Source organism: Ammospiza caudacuta, chromosome 9, assembly GCF_027887145.1.
Source record: "Ammospiza caudacuta isolate bAmmCau1 chromosome 9, bAmmCau1.pri, whole genome shotgun sequence".
NCBI classification, from domain to species: Eukaryota; Metazoa; Chordata; class Aves; order Passeriformes; family Passerellidae; genus Ammospiza; species Ammospiza caudacuta.
This window is the reverse complement of record NC_080601.1, coordinates 36,952,066-36,973,728: the sequence shown is the minus strand read 5'-3', so window position 1 is coordinate 36,973,728 and position 21,663 is coordinate 36,952,066. Positions and strand designations below refer to the sequence as shown.

The window sequence follows — 21,663 nt, the reverse complement described above, 5'->3', positions numbered from 1 at the left end:
TCCAAGTGAGCACCCCCAGCTCTCCCAGCCCGGCTCCAGCCCTCAGAGCATCTCCACAGCTTCCTCAGGATCATTCCAGCAGCTCCACATCCTTACCCATAACTGGTTCGTTCCCAACTCTGTGAATTATTTCACAATTACAACAACACAGTAAATATTTCATCCCAAGACCAGCACAAGCCTTGCTGAACCAGAGCTGCACAGCCTCAGTTGGCTCCTGGTGGGTCCTCGAGGGCCACGGGCAGCTGAGGTCAACTCAGCAAGAACATGCAACACATTTGTTCCTTTTGTTCTGCACAAACACCAGGACAGGACAGCACAATGAAAACCAGCAGAACTGTCCTTTTCAACGCTCACAGTAAAAACGTTATTGGAGACATCAGCGGCCAGGAGGTCTCTCCCAAAGAGAGGAGCAGAAAATGAGGCGGGACAAGGCCCAGCCCACCCACAGACACACCGCTCAGCATTCCCTGCAAGAAAACGGCTCCTTCTCCTGGAAAACAGCCTCAGAAAACTCCCCAAATCTGCTCAATTAAACCAGGCTGGAGGGAAATCCAAGTGCTTTCCTTGAGGCTGCAGCGAGGGATCCCTGCCTGCTCCAGGGCATGCAGCTAACACCAAAGTGCATTTAAAATAAAGCCTTGACAGGAACACGGAGGAGAAATTTGTTGACATTATGAGAAGGTGAAAGGAAGAATAATTTGGATTTGGATCTCTGGATCACTGTGGTGGTGTTCACAGGGGTCCCAGGATGAGGGAAGAGAGGAGGATCTGACTCCATGTTTCAGGAGGCTGATTCATTATTTTATGATATAAATTACATTAAAACTATACTAAAAGAATAGAAGAAAGGATTTCATCAGAAGGTTAGCACGCAATAGAAAGGAATGATAATAAAATCTTGTGACTGACCAGAGAGTCCAAGCCAGCTGACTGTGATTGGCCATTAATTAGAAACAACCACATGAGCCCAATCCCAGATGCACCTGTTGCATCCCACAGCAGCAGATAACCATTGTTTGCATTTTGTTCCTGAGGCCTCCCAGCTTCTCAGCAGGAAAAATCCTAAGGAAAGGATTTTCCATAAAACATGTCTTGTGACAGATCACAAAGCCAGGATATAACTTTAGGCCCCTTTAGGATCCAGGATTTTGAAGATTCCTCATCCATTCAGATCCAAGTGGAAAGTCTGAAAGAGGTTTTAAAGACTTGATCCTACCTGGCCAAAAGCTCATGGACAAACACTCAAGACAATCTCAAACAACATCAGCAGAGACATTCCCAAAATAAGGAAAATCCCCAAAATAAGGAAAGCTAGCAATCCACTTGGAATTTTTTATCCTGCCCAGGGCATCAGGTCAGATATATTAAAGGCTATTTCAAAATAAAATGCAGTGGGAGCATCCCAGAGGCCCAATAACAATATCCTTTCTCCATTGTCCAGACTTTGTTTGCTTGGGAACAAAGCACACAGATGATTTTAGCATTCCAGAAATTTATAAACAGGGGATGCCTTGTTTCCTACAGAAAGCCACATCAGCAGAAACGTGCTTAATACCTGCTTGCACAATTTGGGAAAAACGAGATAAATAAAAAGCTCTCAAGGAATCCAGGAACAAACAAAATGGGCTGTGGGGATTCTGTACGGAGAAATCCTCTTTTTGGGAGCCAACAACACCAGGACATTGCTGCCATAAACACAAATCTCACTCAATTATTTAAATTTGATCATAATTAAAATAAAATTTAAAAAATCCAAGTAAAGAAACACACCAACACTGCTGCCCCAACAACCCCAAAATTCCTTTTACTACAACAGTTATGGATTGCCACTATTTACTATCCTGATACAAGCAGAATGAACTCTGCATTTACCATGCCTCAGGCTTGAAGCTATTTTAAGGAGCCGTTATTTCCCAAATTCCTATTGCAAAACATCCCGTGTTGCAATTAGACAAGAGTTACAGCTTTTAAATACTCTGATCAAAGAGCAACGACATGATGCAATTGTTTAGATGTTTCCAGGGAGACTTAAAAAGCCAGAAAACACCTGGTGGTTTTAAGTGGTCCTCATGGGAGTTCTTAAACACAGAGCTGGAAATTACACAAATGCCTCTGTGGTTTCTGAGTGTTTTCAGCCTTGCAAATTAACAGAATCTCTTTAATACCTTTGATAATTTATTAGCTCCTGCTGCAAGCCCCTAAGCAGCAAATCCCCGATGCCACCAATTCTGCAAATGCATTATTGCCTGTGATATTGCTGTGCTGCATCACTCTGATTATTGATCTGAGGGGCTGAAAGCAGCTTGAAAAGTCCCTCTTCTGCCTGAAATCACATTATTTTGCCATGTTTATATCCCACAGACACAATTCATCAGTGCATGTAGACCTATATAAAATTATAATAACTATAATATATAATAACTATATTATGCATAACTATTATATAATGGCTATAATATAACTACAATAACTACAATATACGATAATATACTATAACGATAATATACTATAACTATCATATACTATAACTATCATATACTATAACTATCATATACTATAACTATCATATACTATAACTATCATATACTATAACTATCATATACTATAACTATAATATACTATAACTATAATATACTATAACTATCATATACTATAACTATCATATACTATAACTATCATATACTATAACTATAATATACTATAACTATAATATATAACAACAGTAACATAATATATAATATTTATTTATATAACTATAATAAAACCACCAATACTACATGGAATTTTTAAGAAAAGCATCATGCCCTCCGGAAATAATGAGATTAAGAAAAAAAATAAACTTCAAATCCATAAAACACAACCCAAAACCCAAGAAATGTCATCACCTGCCTTGGTCTAGGGAAGAGGGGACATCCCTACACTCCTGCCCTTCCCAGGATGGGACAAGTCCCTGCTGAACGGGCTCATTTCCCCCTTGGGCTTTGTTGCTTCTGTCCCCGGGGAAAATTCCAGTTTCCCTGCAGGGATAAAGGTTCCTGTGAGCCCCAAGGCAGCGCCCATGAATGGCTGCAGTGTTCAGTGCCAGAGCCAGTCATACCACCCCAAACAATTGGTGTTTGTGGTCCTCAGGCAGCAGCCCACTGGGCATCAGCAAAGGGCTGGCATCACCTCGGGGAGAAAAGTTCAAGAGAAATACAATATTTTCCCTAGAATCCATCTTTTTAGTTTCATATTTTCTCCAAAATCTGCCATTTTTACTTCATATTTTCTCCAAAAATCCACCTTTTCTTTGTTTCATATCTTCTCCAAAAACCCACCTTTTTTATTTCACATGTTCTCCATAAATCTGCCTTTTTTTTTGTTGCATACTTTCTCTAAAAATCCACTTTTTTGTTTCACATTTTCTCCAAAAATCTCCCCTTTTTCTTTTTCATCCTCACACATCAAAGCAACTCAACAACCATCGCCAAAGCCATGGTGGGTCTCAAAATGAAAAGCAGGTGGGAAATGAGCTTAACTAAGTGAAAGCTACAGCTCAGCCTCACTCAAGTCATTAAAAAACAAGGGCAGATCTTGCTCTGAATATCAATTTTTATGGCCAAGTCTTTTATGCACATAAAGTCACACGTGCAAGGTGTTTTCTGTGCTCAGCGTCTGATTATTCTGAGCAGAAATTCAAAGCCCATCGCCCTCACCAGCTCTGAATTCCCCCCTGGAGCTGGGAAGGGAGGAGCAGAGATGGATGCTCCAAACCTTGTCCTTCAGGTGGGATTTTCATCCCCACTCACTTCAATTCCTGCTTCTCCCCATCCTGCCTTTCCCAAAACCTCTGCTCCCCCACAAAGCCACTAAAACCCAACTGGCTGAGGTTTCACTCCTAACCAAACCCCCAAATCCCACCTTGCTTTATTCCCACTCAAACCACCCAAGGACTTTCTGTAACCATTGTTATTTGCACAGATATCACACCTTAAAAATATCTTCCTGTATTTTGTCTTGCTCTGTTGGCTTTGATTCGTTTCTTTTGGTGGTAAGAGTAGATTTCTTTGTGTAGACATAAATGCGGGAAATGGACATTACCCAACACTGAAACGCTACCAGTTCATCTCCCAAACTCCTTTCTCCCATCCGAGAGAGTGAATCAAATATCTTTGAATAATAAAAAGTTATTTAAGATGGTTAAAGTATCCAAAGCACTGCTGGATGGACACAAAACAGCCCAAGACATGGTTTATGCTCCTCTTCAGAAGAGCTGATAGAAGGCACTGAATTTGAATTTCAAATACATCTAAATTCAGTAAAAATTAAAAATTGTTAAAAACCATTTACCACACTTCTGAAACAAAAATCATGCCCAGCTGTGGCTGCATTTCTGGCTGAAAACTGGTGTGTCCCTCCCCCAGCCCTGCCCAGCCGGGCACAGCTCTGCAAACTCTGCCTGCCAGGACAGCTCCTGCCCTGCTCTTTTCCCACGCCCCAGAGCTGCTTCCCATGACAGCTCCCACTGCAGCCCTTGGAATGAGGGGAAAACCCCTCAGGGATGGCCTGGCCAGCCTCAAATCCCATCCCAGGAAAAGTGCACAGAGCAAAACTGCCCTGGAAGAGCCTGGGCAGCAGCAGCATCCTGCAGGGATTAACTCCTGAAAACAGGAACGTACAACTCCGCTCACACAGAAAGGGCTCCAAGGATTTTCCAAGGATTTTCCAAGGATTTTCCAAGGATTTTCCAAGGATTTTCCAAGGATTTTCCAAGGAAATTATTCAAGTTTCTTCCTCGGGAAGTTCTGGTAAATGAGGCTAAATTTCAAGGGTAAATAGTTTGATGCAGCGCAGCAGCTCTGGAGCTTCTTCAGGACAAATTACAGCTCGAGTTACACATGCACAAAACTGATAAATAACTTGGGCAGTTCACAGTCAGAGATCCTGTCTTGAGGGGCCCAAAACTGGCCCCAGGATTTGAGATTCCTCCCTGAAAAATGCCCCATTTTGACAGAAATTATCTCAACATCACAAGCTCCTAAGTCTACTTCTAATAGTTCAAACTCTGTAATGTAAATAGGTCATTATTTAAATATAGTTCCCTGTTCCCACCTTTTCCTTTCCTCTCTGCCTTCCCAGAAATATTTAAGTCTCTACAACTTCCTCTCCCCCCACTTCTGCCAGGAACCAGTGCTGGAGTGGGAGGTTTGCCTGTGGAAAACAGATTAGAATTAAGTGTTGGATCTGTGGCCTTGAAATGTGCCCTCAGCTGAGTTTTTAATTTGGGCTTTTCAAGATTGATCAGCACACGTGTAATTTAAAAGCAATTTGAAGCAGCAAGGTGGGGAGTTTGACTTAAAATTAATGAGCTTTTGACATCTGCAAACAAAATGATAACGTGAACCCATTTAAACTCAGGCTTGTGTTTAACAGGGAAAGCATCTATCATCTTAACATGGTTACACAAAGGCTGTGCTGCTGCCATCCTAAAGCTGTTCCACACCATCCTGCTCTCAGCAGCAATTTGCAAACTTTGTTGTATCAGATTAGTAGAAAGACAGGCTGCAGATCAATTAATATCATTGAATAATTAAATGTTTTAAGTGACATTCTGCAGCATGATTGAAGACATTCATGAAACCCAAATTTAAATTAATCAGATTCAGTCCCTGAGACATCTAAACCCCCAGAACTTGAGGTGCAAGCATTATTTATGGCTTGTTTAAATCAGGATTTTACTGCTCAGGGAAGGCCCAGCACTGCAGCAACCACAGCATGTTCCAGCAGAAACCAAGACTAGGAATGCAAAGGAAAATAAATCCTCCAAGGACAACCAGCAGAGATGACAAGATTAAAGGGCAAAAGACAATCAGGATGGAATTTAGCAAAAGAAACAGTGCACAGGGTGAGGGAAGGGTTAGGAGTGAAAACTGCAGCTGAGGAGTTACAGCTCTGGCTAAAGAAATATTTACAGCTCCTGTATCAAATATCCTGCAAACCAGAGGGTCTGGAAACAGGAATTTTCATCGTTGGCTTCAAGCTGTGATCAGCCTGCCTTTCATTTACCAGAGTTAGACTTTATTTTGGACAAAAAATTCCATCCAGAGAACCAAGGGAGGTAAGAAATGACAGGAGCAAACGCCAAGATCAAAGCAGGCGTGGTGTGACCCTGGTGGAGCTTGGTCCCACCTGTGGGAATTCACAGACAGGACAGCAGCAGCCCCTGGGGCACCTGTGGGGTTCTGGACCTCAGACAGGGAAGCAGCAACTCCAACAACCAACCCAAAGTCAAGCCCTCCAACCCAATCCTCACAACCAACCCACATCCTCACCCCAACCCAATCACCCCACAGCCCTGCAGAAGATAAGAGATTTCAGGATTACAAATTTCCCTGGGTGGTTGCTATTCATAAGAGCCAGGAGAGAACTGGTTTTTCTTATAGAGACATCTCCATAACATTAATAAGAACTTCTCTCCCTCAGAAAACTAAAGAAAGACTATTCTAGAAGTAATAAACTGACTAAAGTTTTAAGCTTTGTTTCTTTACATCGTCAGCGAGAAAGAAAAAAGTTGTGGGGGGAAGAAAAGTGTTCTGGAAGTTTTGTTCTAATTTGTATTACTTTCTTTTAATTATTGCTAATAATATTTTCTTTATTATCTTTTACAATTCTGAGCCTACTTTGCCTTTCCCCTAATCCTACCTCACAACAAAATGTGAGTACATGAATTAACCAGCACCGAACCCCCACACTCATTGCTGTGCAGGAAAGAGGGGTTTGGAACCATGGAGTTCCCAGTTCATCCCAGTCTGGCTCAACCAAAATTGCTCTGCAGGTCTCCAGGGGGCTCTGGGATGAACCACAGCAGCTCCGGAATTTATTCCAGGGGAAAGAGATGGGTTTTGAAGAAAACTCAAACCCACAGCAATTAAGGGAACTCCCAATCAGCAGCAAACCTGGAATTGATGCAGCTCAGAAGGGTGAGATCTTGCCATGGAGATGCAGCTGGGTATTCCATTCTAAATTATTTTCTCCACAGCAACAAAACCTCCAAGTCAGAGGTTTATCCTCCAGCTGCCCTGATTATTGTGTCTTGATCTCTTAGAAGTGACATGAGTAACACACTTTTCACTTCTTCCCGTGCAAATCTGTTATTTGCTCTCTTTAAAATTCATTGTCCTACTAAACCAAAGCCTTCCCAAGTCCTCATTCTCCCTGATTCTTGCTGCTGCATCCCTGTTTGTGTGTTATCTGCAGGAACAGGTGCTCTTGGCACAGCTCCTTCCAGCTGCTGGGGCATCCTCACACCCCTGTGGGAAAGAGCTGCCTCCTCCCAAGACAGAAACCCAGAATTGTCACTTCTAGCGCTCAGATATTTTTTTTAGTTTATGTCTCATCTCACTTCTGCCTGATTTTACAGTTTTGTTTTTGTCAGACCTCTCATTCTTACCAAAAAAACTCTCGCTGTACATTAGAAAAAAGAAATCTCAGCTAAGAAAAGCTTTCAGGACTGAGCACTTTTTCCTTTTTACAGAGGGGATAAAAGTGATAGAAAACCCCAGAAGTGAGTTGTTGTACATTTCCCAGTGACAATCCACCAGCACTGCAAGCAACAAACCAATCCAGCACATTTCTCCCCAGTTTCATTCCTCCCCTCAGCCAGGAAACACCTTTGAACAGAGGCAGAGCTCTGGGAGCAGATCTGACTTTGCCATTTCAGCACTGAGTCAGTGCCAGCAGCCAAAGGGGAAAGGGCATTTTTGGGGCAGGGGATGTCACTGGTGAGGCATCCTCTGCAGGAAACACAGAGGGTTTGGGCAGGCAGAGGGATATCAGGGATGGAATTATTACTATTATTATTATTAATAATAATAATAATAATAATAATAATAATAATAATAATAATAATAATATTCCTGCAGCAAGTCTGCTGAACACGCCTTAAAAATACACTCCATGATGTGAATAACTCAAAATTAAATCCTGTACAAACACTTCAACAGAATGCTGCTGCTGCTGAGCTCCTCCTATCGCTGCCTTATCAGTGTCTCATTGCAGCTCTGGCTTACACAAGTATTAAATGTATTTGTACAACACACCTGAAGAGATATCAACATTTCAGCAAGAAGTTTGGAATAAATACAGGCAGGGTTTTTTTTACTATTAACACTTAGAGCATTTGGGATTGTGCAATTCAGATCAGACAGGACAAAAACAACACCAGGATGGAACCCTGTGCAGAAAGGCACAATGAGTAAAAACCACAAGGTTAGAGTTTAAAAAGATGCAGAAATCCTGCACAGAGCATCCACTCCTCATTCAGCCCAAATTCTGCTGCATCACATCACAGATCAGCTCAAGCAACACCCAAATCATTCCCTGAGCCAGCTCTGAGCCCAGAACACCACAGGCACATCCAGGGGAGCCATAAATGCTCCACCAAGACCACACAAACTCCTTCATAATTCATGGAGCCAATTCTCAGCACTTCCCATGCTGGGCACAGAACGAGATTGCAGCTTACAGAGGGATTTTCTGCCATTAATATTGCAGCAGGAGCTCAATAATGAAATGCCCAGCAAGGAGCAGAGAGGTGCTCACTGCAGCCATGCAAACAGCATCCCTCAGCTCTGCCTGCTCTGCTGCTGCTGCCCAGCCTGCAGGGATGCTGGAAAAGTGCAGCCTCCCCAGAAAAGCTGCAGACTCCTTCAAAAACTGCAGCCTCCTCCCCCAAAAAACCTGCAGCCTCTCCCCCCAAAAAAACTGCAGACTCCTTTAAAAACCTGCAGCCTCTCCCCCCAAAAAAACTGCAGACTCCTTCAAAAACCTGCAGCCTCTCCCCCCAAAAAAACTGCAGACTCCTTCAAAAACCTGCAGCCTCCTCCCCCAAAAAACCTGCAGCCTCTCCCCCCAAAAAAACTGCAGACTCCTTTAAAAACCTGCAGCCTCTCCCCCCAAAAAACCTGCAGCCTCCTCCACCCCAAAATACCTGTGGCCTCTCCCTGGGAAAAATGCAGCCTCCCTCAAAAAAACTGCAGCCTCCTCCCCCCAAAAAACCTCAGCCTCCCCCTAAAAAAATCCTGCAGCCTCTCCCCGGGAAAAATGCAACCTCCCCCAAAAATCTGCAGCCTCACCCTCCAAAATAAACTGCAGCCTCCCTCCCCCAAAAAAATCTGTGTCCTCCCCCCAAAAAAACCTGAAGGCTCCCAGGGAAAAATGCAGCCTCCCCCAATAAAACTGCAGCCTCCCTGAAAAAAACCTGCAGCCTCCTCAGGGGTGCTGGACGAGGAGCAAGTGCCAGCGCTGGAGTCAGATTCAGCAAACCCACCCCATTGTGCTGTTTATAAAGGAAATGTGGTCCCTTCCTGGCAGCCCCCCTGCAATGAGGATGGAATTGCAGCTCCTACCCAAAACATGTTTCCAGCCTCTCCTCCTGAGAAACGTTCATTGCATGTCAGATGCAGAATAATTCACTTTAAAGCCCATTTAAAGGCAGTTTTCTCCACCAAAACATCACCATTCACTGATGACACCACACAGGGGATCTCCAGCCCTGCCATAAATCCATGCTGAGGAATATTTTGGAAACATAGACTGAAACACAACATCACATCCACAAAATGCCAACATCATTCCCAGGAGGGAGCAGCACAACACTCAGGTTCCCTAGAATTGAACCATTTTCCTGCAGAAGCTCCCACTCCTCCAGCAAGGGCTCTGTGTGCTCCCGGCAGCACGACAAACAATTCATTATTCCTTGGGATCTCCCTGCTTTTCCTCCTCCACAGCATTCCATGCTTGCTCTTTTTTTATTTTCCACTGCTCCAAAACCTTGAACAAATTTTCCTGGCATCACCAGGCATGAAGAACATGAACACTTTGCTGATAACAAGAGCTGGAGAGGGGCTTTTGATAAGGGCTTGGAGTGACAGGACAAGGGGGAAAGGCTTTAAACTGAAGGAGGGGACATTTAGATGGGATATTGGGCAGAATTGTTCCCTGAGAGGGTGGCAGGCCCTGGCACAGGTGCCCAGAGCAGTTTGGCTGTCCCTGGATCCCTGGCAGTGCCAAGGCCAGGCTGGAGCCCCTGGGACAGGGGGAGGTGCCCCTGCCATGGCAGGGGTGGCACTGGGTGGCATTTGAGGTCCCTTCCAAGCCAAACCCTTCTGTGTGTGTGTAACGCGTGGATCTGGCTCTCAGAAAGCACCAAGGATATCTGTGACAGGGCAGGATCTCTCTGACTTCCTCCAGCTCTACTTCACACTTCTGGCAGTTTGTCAAGCCCTGTCCTCTCGTTTTTCTTCACAAAACCTCTTAAATGAGTGAGAGAAAGGTCACCCGGTCAGCAGCCAGAGCCCTGCTGGATCACACTCTGAAACCAGCCCAGTTAATAACAGAGCTCCAGAAACCCAACTCAGTTAATAACAGAGCTCTGCAGCTTTGGGCATGCCACCAGCAGCTCCAGAAACCCAACAAACTCCAAAATCCTTTCAGCCTTCCTGAGAAGGTGCAGAGCCCACTCTGTGCAAGGCAAGGAGCAGCTGTGCCCCAGCCCCAGCTGTGTGGGACAGGGGGGTTTCACACAGATATTGAACCTGCTGAGTCCCCCAGCAATCCTTTTCCAGCTTCCCATGATTTCAGCCCACACAGCACACTCCTGACACCAGGCAGGAGCTGGGAATGCCATGGAGGATGAGGGAAGGAGAATAAGATTTAAAAAATTCAGAGATTCCAGACAACTTTATGAAAAGCCAGTCGTTACTCAGAGATAAAAAACCTCGACTGAGTTTGTTAACAGATAAATAACCAGAAACATCTGAGGTGGAAAGCAAGAAAAAATTCGAAATACAAACACACAAGACCCAAATGTGCTAAAATTCCCCACGTAGCACCTGAGGAGAAATTCCTGCAGCCCAACCAGCCCCAGCACCCTGCTTTAGGTACAGAAAGAAGTCTGGGATTATTAAAGGTGCCAGCAAAGCTTTCAAAGCAGGAATTCAGTTTTGCTCAGCGCCTGGGAGAATCCCTGCATTTCAGGAGCACGGAGCACAGCGATCCCTTTCTTTGGGAGCACAGCAAACACACCAAACACTACGCCCACACCATTTTGTTTCTCACATTCTTTTCTTTCCCTTCTTCTCGCACATTTCTGAGCTCTCTCCACACATTTCAGCTCGTCCTGGCACTTGAGAAATGAAATGTTTTCAGCTGAATTGGCTGTGCTGGGAGCATCCATCGCCCCACAGGTGATTCTGCATCCACACCAGCACTGTCCCCTCCTCCTGGGGACCTCAGCCTGCTGGTCCCACCCCACCCCTGCCCTGCTCTCCCCAGTGCCACCCCCCAAACCCCACAGACTGCCCCACAAACACCTCATTACCCCCATTAAGTCTCCTCTCCAAGCCCAAATTCCACCTGATCAAGACCAAGCCGGTCTCCCCAAACCACCTAAGATTTCCCACTCTAAGCTTCATTTATCCCTCAGCACCTCCAGGTGGGGGATAACATCCCTCCAGCATGAGGGAAACACATTTTATCCACATTTAAATCTCTTCTAAACTATGCCCAGCTTCCAGCTGAATGTCATTAGTTTCCATCAGAAGTTACTTATTTTATTTATTTATTTATTTACAAGCCCCAAACACAGCACAGACAGAAGGTACAACTGTAACTCACTTTAAATTTTTTTTTTTCAATTCTCTGCATCCTTATTTCTACTTTCCACGGATTATAACATCTAAGGGAAAAAAAAAAAACCTCAAAACTGAAAAGCTTGATAAGCACTGCCTTTTCTTTCAGCTCAGCAGTGTCTACTCCATCCAAATCAGACACAGACAGCTACACAGCTGAACACACAGAAAATCACTTCACGATATGGAAATAAGCCACATGGAGAGGAACCTCCCTGAAAAATTGGGAGAAACGCAGGAGACAGCCTTTCACAATCAGCAAACACAGTTCATCCCGCAGCAAATACCCGCTAACCCTTTCCACAAAGCCGCGAGTAAAGAGAAAAATAAAATCCCGTGATGGGAAGCAGTGAAAAGCCACGTGAAAGCCAACCGATATATGGAACACATGGAAATAGAGAGAGTTTAACCAACACCAGCCTTGACCGTGGGAGACCACAAGAGTTGGTCCGCAGCCACCGGTCCCGCTCACCTGAACGCGGCCCCGCTCACTTCAGGAGGGGCTGGGTGGGAACCGAGGGCAGAAAATCGCTTTTAAAGGCGCAGCTCAGGGGCCAGCCCATCCCGGGAGCGGGGCAGGGCCCGGGGAGCACACCTGGGGGGATGCGCGGGGATCGGCAGGGACAGCCAGCGATGTCCGGGGATGCCCAGGGATGTCCAAGGATACCCAGGGATGTCCAAGGATATCCAGGGATGCCAAGTGATATCCAGGGATGCCCGGGGATGCCCAGGGATGCGCGGGGAGCCGGCCGTGCCCTTGGCGCTGGCACGTCCCGCATCTCCGGGCGCCGCGCGGTCCCAGCCCCGCCGAGGAGCCGCGGCCGCCGCTCCGCCCGCCCGCGCTGCCGCCACTGCTGGGATGTCGCTGCCGGGATGTGGCCGGGCCGGTGCCCAGGGCCGGCCCCGGGCAGCTCCGCGCTCTCCCCGTCCGTGCCCGGCTCGGAGCCGCCCGGCCGCCGCCGGCACCTGCGGGCGGCATCCCCGCTCCCTCCTTTCCTCGCTCCTTCCCTCCGCCCTCGCCCCTCGCTCACCTGCGCGGCTGCGGCGGCTCCGCGGGCCGCTGGCGGCGCGGCCGGGCCGGCCGGGCAGGCGCTGTGGGCCGGGGCGGCGGCTCCCGGCAGGAAATTTCCCTTTGGCCGCCGCCTCCTCCCGCTGCCGCCGCCGCCGCCGCCGCTGCCGAGCCCCAGCCCGGCCGAGCCCGCGCTCAGCCCGGGCCGCGCCGCCCGCCGCGCCGCCTGGCGGACACGGAGCGCACTGCAGCGGGAGCGGCCCCGCCGGGACGCGGCCTTGGGGCTCTGTCGGCGACAGCGACAGCGACACCGCCGCCCAGCCGTGTCACCGCCACCGCATCCCACAGCAGCCCCGCCGCACGCACAGGCTGCGCCACGAGCGCCCGGCTCCCTCCCGAGCTCCTCCCGGAGGTGCCGCACCTGCCCGTGTCCCCATCCATGCTGCGGTGTCCCCTGCGCTCGGGATGCCCCGCACGCTCCGTCTCTCGCTGCCCAGCCCGCCCGGGATGTGTCGCTGCACCTGGGGCTGGCGGCGCCCGTGTCCCCTGCGAGGGACAGCGAGCGGGACGGGACACCCGGAATGGCAGCGGCCGGTGGGAAAGTAGGGCAGGCAGGGAGGAGGGGATTTGCGGCACTCGGGAGCTCGAGGCACATCTTGGCTCCAGTCCCTGCCACACACCTTTCCCAGAACCACGGGAGCCTCCCAGCAGGAGAAATCCCGGCTCCAGGAGGGATCTGAAAAGTCCTGCCCAACGATTCTCTGCGTTACTTTCAGACGCCCCCATAGCCATGCACACCGCGTTTGAGTTTTCCACAAGGTGTCCCAGAGCGAGAAGAGCATCCCAGCCGGAGAAATCCCTGCTCCAGGAGAGATCCTAAAAGTCTTTCCTAAAATTAATATTTCTATATTTTACTTTCAACCTCCCCCATATCAATGCACACTACATTATACTGTATATATAACTACATATACTATTATATAAACTATATTAAGTTTTCCACAAGGTGTCCCAAAGCAAGAAGAGCATCCCAGCAGGAGAAATCCCTGCTCCAGGAGAGATCCTAAAAATCTTTCCTAAAATTAATCAAACTCTGGATTACTTTCAAGCCCCAATGCCCATGCACACTGTGTTTAAGTTCTCCTATAGATGTCCCAGAGAAAGAGCAAACCAGGAGAAACCCCTCCTTTCCCAGCCTTAATGTTTCTATATTTTAATTTCAACCTCTCCCATATCAATGCACACTATATTATGCTGTATATAAATTATATATACTATTGTATAAACTATATTAAGTTTTCCAAAAGATGTCTCAGACCAAGGAGAGCATCCCAGCAGGAGAAGAAAGATCCAAGCAAACTTGAAAAGTCTTTCCTCACCTTAATGTTTCTATATTTTACTTTCAACCTCCCCCATACCAATGCACACTATATTATACTGTATATAAACTATATATACTATTATATAAACTGTATTAAGTTTTCCACCCTGTATTAAGCTTTCCAACTGTATTAAGAAATCCCTCCTCCAGGAGAGATCCAAGCAATTTTAATCAACTTTCCCTACCTTAATGATCCTCTGTGTTGTTTTCCAAACCCCCACACCCACGTAGCCAACATTTAGGTGCTCCAAAGGATGTCAGACAACTGGGAGATGTAAAGAAAGACCCAGCAGAAGAAAAAAAAAATCAGAACATCTGTGAATGTTTGTGTCTTCTGCAGGAAACTTCATCAGGGCCTAATTACATCCCTTTGGCATCGTGTTGATGAGGAAACAGCAATTTAGTGGGGCTGGAATCCCGTGAGCACACGTGGCAGGGCACAGCACCGGGGAGGAGCTGGATTTTAATGAACATTTTTGCAGATAAATGGCTGCAACTCAGCGATTTTCTCACTGAGAACCACTTGCAAGGAATTGGATATTAATTTAAATGAGTGCTTATAGCCAGGAGATAAAATAAATAGAATTATTATATGTGTTGGAGACAAAATGACCACATTTTCTGTTAGTGCAGGAATTAAAGATCCTATTAGGCTGTGTGCTCCCAAAATTAATTAGTCATGAGGCAGAAATGGGAAGCCAAGTTGTACAACAAAGTTTTTAATACATTATTTGGCGTGAAGGGATTTGCTGGAGAGAAGAACATCTAAATAATATATAAATAAACTGTGCAATTGTGGAATAAAGCTGTAAAACGACCATCCAATCTTCCCCAGTCCCGTCCATAACTGATGATTTTATCGATAATTTAGCCTCGTTAGTCCCCAGCTCTGCATCCTCCCAGCCCATCCAGGATGCTCCAAGCCAGGTTTGTGCCACTTGTGTTTTCCAGGACACATCCAGGAGCTGGAGCCAACAGCCTGAGGCTGATTCTTTGTTGGCTGCAGAAAAACAGCCCAGGGTGCTGCTCCCTGACACAGAGCTGCAGCCACAAATCCACATTTAAACCCGCGAGGGGGGATCTGAGGGATGAAACGCCTTGAAACCCAATTTCAGACAAGGTCTGGAGGGAATTTCTGTGCTGAGGAAGGGGAGAGGATGCCACACAAGGCTGCTCTGAGATTTGTAGCCATTTAGTAGCAATGTCATGACCTTGAGAGAAGGAAGACAGAAGCTGCACCAAAAAATAAATTTAAGAAAGTGGAAGGCTGGAATACCGTGCAAAAATAAGACAACACCAAGCAGCTGATCCCACATTTATCCCAATTCTGGGATAATCCAATATCCCACAGGGACTTTCCTTCCTCCAGCTCCCATCCCAGGCTCTTTTCCTCTCTTTCCATCACAAATCCAGCCCCTCTCAGCAGTGGCAGCTCCTTGGCAGAACTTTCACCTTTGCTTCCAATTTTCCAGAGATGCTGCAGGGCCTCCCACAGCTCCCAGCCCCTGATCCCTTCCTTGGAAGGAATTTATCCCACCAGAACTGCTGGGAACTTCACCCAGAGCAGTTCCAGGCACTCTGGGACTCTCTGCTTCAAGCTCAGGGAATAAATGATAGGGAAAATGCAATATTTGAACACCAACATTTTATTTTGGGTATTCCAGCATGCTGACCTTGGTGGCAGGGCAGTAAATTGGTCTCCTTGCTGATGTAGTGGAAGAAAAATAAGGTTTCTTATTATTTTATACAAGGTAAGAAATTTCCCTTTCTTCCTCAGAGCTTCAATCAAATCCTGGCTGATTTCCACTATGTTAATGAATTCCATTATTTAGGAATAAAACTTAAATAATTTTAAAAACTATATTTATGTACTCCTATAAATAGTGACCTCAAAGATATCATCAAAGTCTCAAATTCCCCCCCAAAAAATCAGAGACAGAACATTAATTAATTAATTAATAATAAATTTTCCCTACCTTAATGATTCTCTGTGTTATTTTCCAAAGCCCCACACCCATGCAGGCAACATTTAAGCGCTCCAAAGGATGTCAGACAATTGGGAGGTGTAAAGAAAGACCCAGAAGAAGAAAACAAAAAAAAATCAGAACATCTGTGAATATCTGTGTCAGAAATCAGAAAATCAGAGGCAGAACAGCAAAAACTGACACAGACCCAGGGTTTCTGTGGCTGCAAACACATCTCAGCCTGAAAAGCTCTTCAAAGTAGGAATAAATGGGCAAAATCAAGAAAATAAATGATAGGAAAGAGGCAATACTTGGCCACCAATATTTTATTTGGGTGTTCCAGCCTGATGCCCTTGGTAGAGCAGAGTGGATCAGTCTTTTTGCTGATGTACTGGAAGAAAAAGTGTAAATTCCTGAAAAGATCAGGAAATCAGAGGCAGGACCGCAAAAACCTGACACAGACCCAGGATTTCTGATGCTGCAAAACCAGCCTGGAAACACAAGGAAAACTCTTCAAAGTGGGAATAACTGGGTAAAAGCATGAGGCTGTGTGATATTGCAGCAGTAGTTCATTTAAAGACTTCAAAGGGCTGTTTGTCAAAGGTTTTTCCATTTGGAATCCCAAATTAGGAGTCTGTAGGAATAGACTGAAGTGTTCAAGCCTGCATCTCTTTAGAATTGTTACAGAAATTGCAATAGGGGAAAGCCTGCCCTGCCTGCTCTTCTCTCCACCTCCTCCTCAAGGGGTTGTTCTAAACACTCCACACCTTGAAGCAGCTTCAGAGCCACGTTTTATTTAAATTAACATATTGGAAAGGCTGAATTTGCCATTTCTTCAAAGGCCAGGAGTGGTTTTTGCCCCTCACCCTTCAATAAACTGCACTTGGTCACTCAATTTGTCTATTCAGCCATAAATTAAAACATTTTAACAGCAAAAACCATCATTTTAAAGCTGTGGCATCTTTCATGGCATGCAGAAAAGACACCCTGAGATATCTTAGAGACTTTAGTGGAGCTCTGTTGTTTGAGGAAATGCAGACACTGACTTCTGGAGTGAAAAAAATAAAGGGAAATATCTCTATAATTTCAAGATTTCATTTTAAAACTCTTTATTTTGCTATAATGGCCCGCAAACATTGTCACCAAGGGTTTTCCAGTTTTGAAATGGAGAGAAACGGGACAAGCAAGGATTGAGATGCTCGGGGAGCTGCTGCTCTCCTTGCCCTGCCAGGGTGGGAGGAGTTGGGGAGCATTTCCATGGAAGGATTCATTTCCCATCCAATCTTACTGCTGGATCATTTCTTACCCCAATATCTTTGGGAAAAGGCAATTTCAGGGCTGTCCCTGCCATGTGAGCAAGGGCTGTTCCCACTCCCCAAATCCCAGCTAACCTGGAGATGTGGAGCCATTCCTTCTTTTCCTGTCACTTCAGGCCTTTTCTAAAAATCCAGAGTGGGCACAACTCACATCCAAGGCAGCAATAATCACTTTAAACCAGGATTTTGCACATTTGTGCTGATTCCAGTGTGCTGCCTTTGGGATCTTCCATTTCTTTTAATTCCCAATTGGAAATAATGCTATTTTTTTCACCCATTTTTTTCCCAGTTCCTGCTGGGGTGAGAGGATTGAGCTCTGAGGGTTGGTGACAACATTCCACCTGTCTGAGGGACAATATTCCAGCTGTGATCCCAGAGCTGAGATATCCACAACCATCCCAGCATGGAGCTCTCAGCTGAGAAATTCTGGGCATTTTCTGGCAAGAAATCCAGGCAACATTTCAAACGTGCTTGCTTTGTCTTTCATAAGTGCGGTGGAAAAAAAATTAGTCAGAAAAGATTATTAATAAAACAATAAAAAAATAGTCAGAAAAGGCTATTAACAAAATAATAAATTAATAAAAAATAGTCAGGAGAGAAGAAATGAGATGGAATTGTGCAAATCCACCCCAGGGGCAGGGATCCATAAAAGGGCTGCTCACACCCCTCTCTTCCAAGAAGTTCCAAACTTTTCCAGGGAGTTGTTGCAATCATTTTGCAGATCAGTGCAGCTTCACGTTTCTCAATAAAATCCCGATGCTTTATCCCATTTCCCTGTGCCAGACCAAAGGCACAAACAAATCCCTGTTTCCATCTAAATGCTGGCTGCAAAGTGCCAAAGGAAAACACCTGGATTTTATTATTTATATTCTATAATCTGCTTTAATTGCAATTTATCCATCCCAGAAGAGGGAGAGACAACACTGGCAACACATGGCTGGATCCTGAGTGGAGTCCATGGGCTGATCTGCACATCCTGGAAGTTTCTGGAAGTTTTGGGAGCCAAAAGCAGCTGAGGGCTGAAGCAGCTGAGCTCCTGTGCAACCAGAGATGGGAAATGGGAATGCAGGAGGATCTCAGCGCTCGTGGGACACACCAGGAAGGTCAGGCCCATGGAAAATCCCAAATATCAGCAGCACCTCCTGCCAAGTCACCCTGCAGCAGCCAGTTTGTAATGAAATATCGCAACAGAACGTTTGAAATGGTTTTAAATGAAATCTGGTTTTAAATGAAAGATTTCAATAGAACATTTTTAGATGGTTTTAAATGAAAGATTTCTACAGAACATTGTTAAACCACCAGCAGTGCAGCACTGCAGCTGCAGCACACTGAGGATCATTTGCAGTGGCTTCACCTTGAACTTCCCTGGCTGCTGCTGAGCACAGCTCAGAGCTTTGACCTGGGAGCCAAACCTTGGATCTCCCCTGCTGGCACTTTATGGCTTCTTCATCCTACCCTACATCCTGATTCCAGTAACATATTTTAAAAATCTATTAGTGATTACACCCGATTTGTTAAAAAAACTCCAAGAAATAAAGCTTTTCAACCTTTCCTTTCCTTTCCTTTCCTTTCCTTTCCTTTCCTTTCCTTTCCTTTCCTTTCCTTTCCTTTCCTTTCCTTTCCTTTCCTTTCCTTTCCTTTCCTTTCCTTTCCTTTCCTTTCCTTTCCTTTCCTTTCCTTTCCTTTCCTTTCCTTTCCTTTCCTTTCCTTTCCTTTCCTTCCTTCCCTTCCCTTCCCTTCCCTTCCCTTCCCTTCCCTTCCCTTCCCTTCCCTTCCCTTCCCTTCCCTTCCCTTCCCTTCCCTTCCCTTCCCTTCCCCTTCCCTTCCCTTCCCTTCCCTTCCCCTTCCCTTCCCTTCCCTTCCCTTCCCTTCCCTTCCCTTCCCTTCCCTTCCCTTCCCTTCCCTTCCCTTCCTTTAAATCTATTAAATCACTTCAATTTCCCCTAAATATTACAATAATATTTTAAATAAATCACAATATGTAATCTAATAAATAAATATAAATAAACATAAAGGAAATAATAATAAAAACAATAAGCAATAAATAATAGAATATTTATATAATATATAAAAATATATAGTATATATAGTATATAAAAATATATACTAGATGAACTAAAAAATAATAATTAAAATAATAGATGAATTTTTAAAATATATTAAATATTAAATAATAAATAAATAAATAAATAAATCTAAATAAATCCTAATATTTAACCCATCTTAATATTTAATCTAATAAACTTCCTTTATATAATCTACAATTTATCTAAAATAAAAATTAAACTATCCAAAGGATGTTCTTTGGAGAACAATTCCTCCCCAGTCTCTGCTCCTTCTGGAACTCTGAGCAAACCACCATAAGATATTTTTTCCCCATGCAAGAATGTATTTGCAACATTAAAGAATAGATGAAAAATTTGCATTTAAAAACTTTCCTTTTGTATTTTTGGCTTGAAGCAAGCGGATTTAAACAGAAGGGAAATGCTCACATCAGCACGATTTAAAAACAAGGGGTGATTTTATGCAGAAAGGATTGCAGATCTCTGCTGCCCCCCTGGTTCATAACCAATAATCTGATTTTTCTCTTTGGTTGCTGTCAGGGCTGAGTCAGGCTCCGTGGGGGGCAGAGTTGAGGAGGTGCTGATCAGGAAATATTTTCTCTGACTCAGAGGAAACCAATCTCCTTTCTCCTGCCTCTCTCAAGATGAGGAGTGTCCTGTCAAACTGCAGCTTTAATCCCAGGGGTTTATGATGCTTTTACAGGTAGCTGTGAGAGAAAAAAAAAAAAAAAAAAAAGACAAGGAATATCATAGCCTAGGCAGAGAATGAACCTCAAGGTGACAAGCAAGAGAAAAGCAAATTATGGTTTCATTTCCAGAGCAACTCCTGAGCCACAGGAGAGTTTCCATGATTTGAGCCATAACCATTTGAGCTGAGTCACCAAAAATTCAATATAATTGAGTCAGGTTGCAAGGAAGGAACTCCAGGCTATTCACAGCTCTGAGTCCCTGCTATTCTCTATTTTTAAAGGGCTGCCTGCTCAATTCATCAACACTGAAGGAGCTGAGGAATAATTCCCTGGAAGTTTTTACCAAGACAAATATCAGCTGTTAAATATTGAATTTTTAAAGCCATATTTTATAGGGACAGGTGGCACTGCTGATGGCAGGAGGGCAGGTTCCAGCTCAGTTTATTAGAAAACATCCTTGGATTATAAAGTCTTGGACTATGTCCTGTGGAGAATAGAACTGTTGGATTAATGAACCTGGAGAGGTGGATCAGCCAAACAGAGCTCCCCATATTTCTGTGGTTAAAGTTTAACTGGGTACAGAACAAAAAGTGAGGCAGGTTTCTTATTACTTTATATAGGGTAAGAAATTTCCCTTTATTCCTCAGAGCCTCAATCAAATCCTGACTGATTTCCACTATGTTAATGAAGGACTTAGATGATTTAGGAATAAAACTTAATTTTAAAAAATTATATTTATATATTCCTATAAGTAATGACCTCAGAGATATCATCAAAGTCTCAAGTAGTTTGAAAAATAAAATAAAAATCACAAGACTATAGAAATAAAATCCATGGATCTCAAATCTAATTACTGCTTAAAAGTTTGAGATCAAAAAACTCATAAAACCAGAAAATGCAATTCTGCATTGCATTGCAGAATTAATATTTTCCCAGGTATTTACTCCTCCTGAGAAATTCTTGGCTATTCAAATCCATAAAAAATTCAGGAATCTCTCTGGCATCACAGGACACAGCAGAGAAGCTTCTGGACAAGAACTCCACAGATTGTGCCCTAAAGGTTAATTCAGAAGTCTCTGGATGATCCAGGAGCAGGGCTTCAGTATAAAGTGGGATAATGACATTATAATTAATAGAAATAAAAGCTAATGGAATCTCTGTTACTCTACACTGGCAATAAATTATTAATTTATGTTCCGGGTTTCAGGCCAAGATGATGGGGACTGAGTTTATCTGAAATTCTTGAAATTTGGCTCCAGTCTTTTCATTCAGCGAAGAAGGTTCTGTTTGAAATTGTGTTCTCTGGTCACTGTTTAGGTCAGCTGGGATTAAAAAATTAATATATTCCCTTGGTTTCTAGTCCAGAATAGATTTTTTCCAGGATTTCTCACTATACTTATCCACTGCTTCCCTGAAATAAAGCCCTGCTCCAGGTATTTGCTTCCTCCCTGACAAAAAGCAAGAGGCAAGGAGCTATTCTGTGAAAATACATGGAATTTAATTAGGAATTAGAGGTCTTAGAAAACAATCTGTTGACAGTAGATAGAATCTTCTTACCCCACCAAAAGG

At 44.5% G+C, this 21,663-nt stretch overlaps 1 protein-coding gene across 2 annotated transcripts in view; it reads right to left on the bottom strand.

The window, feature by feature from the left end:
* Positions 1 to 12,861, bottom strand: part of PTPRE (protein tyrosine phosphatase receptor type E) — a 95,753-nt gene extending 82,892 nt beyond the window's left edge. The window contains exon 1 of one of the 2 annotated variants that reach the window (XR_009275090.1): positions 12,704 to 12,858. The gene's annotated coding sequence lies outside the window, so the exon portion shown is untranslated. Of the gene's footprint in view, positions 1 to 12,703 lie in introns of both variants that reach the window. The other variant, XM_058810917.1, reaches the window with a different exon arrangement.
* Positions 12,862 to 21,663: the final 8,802 nt, after the last annotated feature.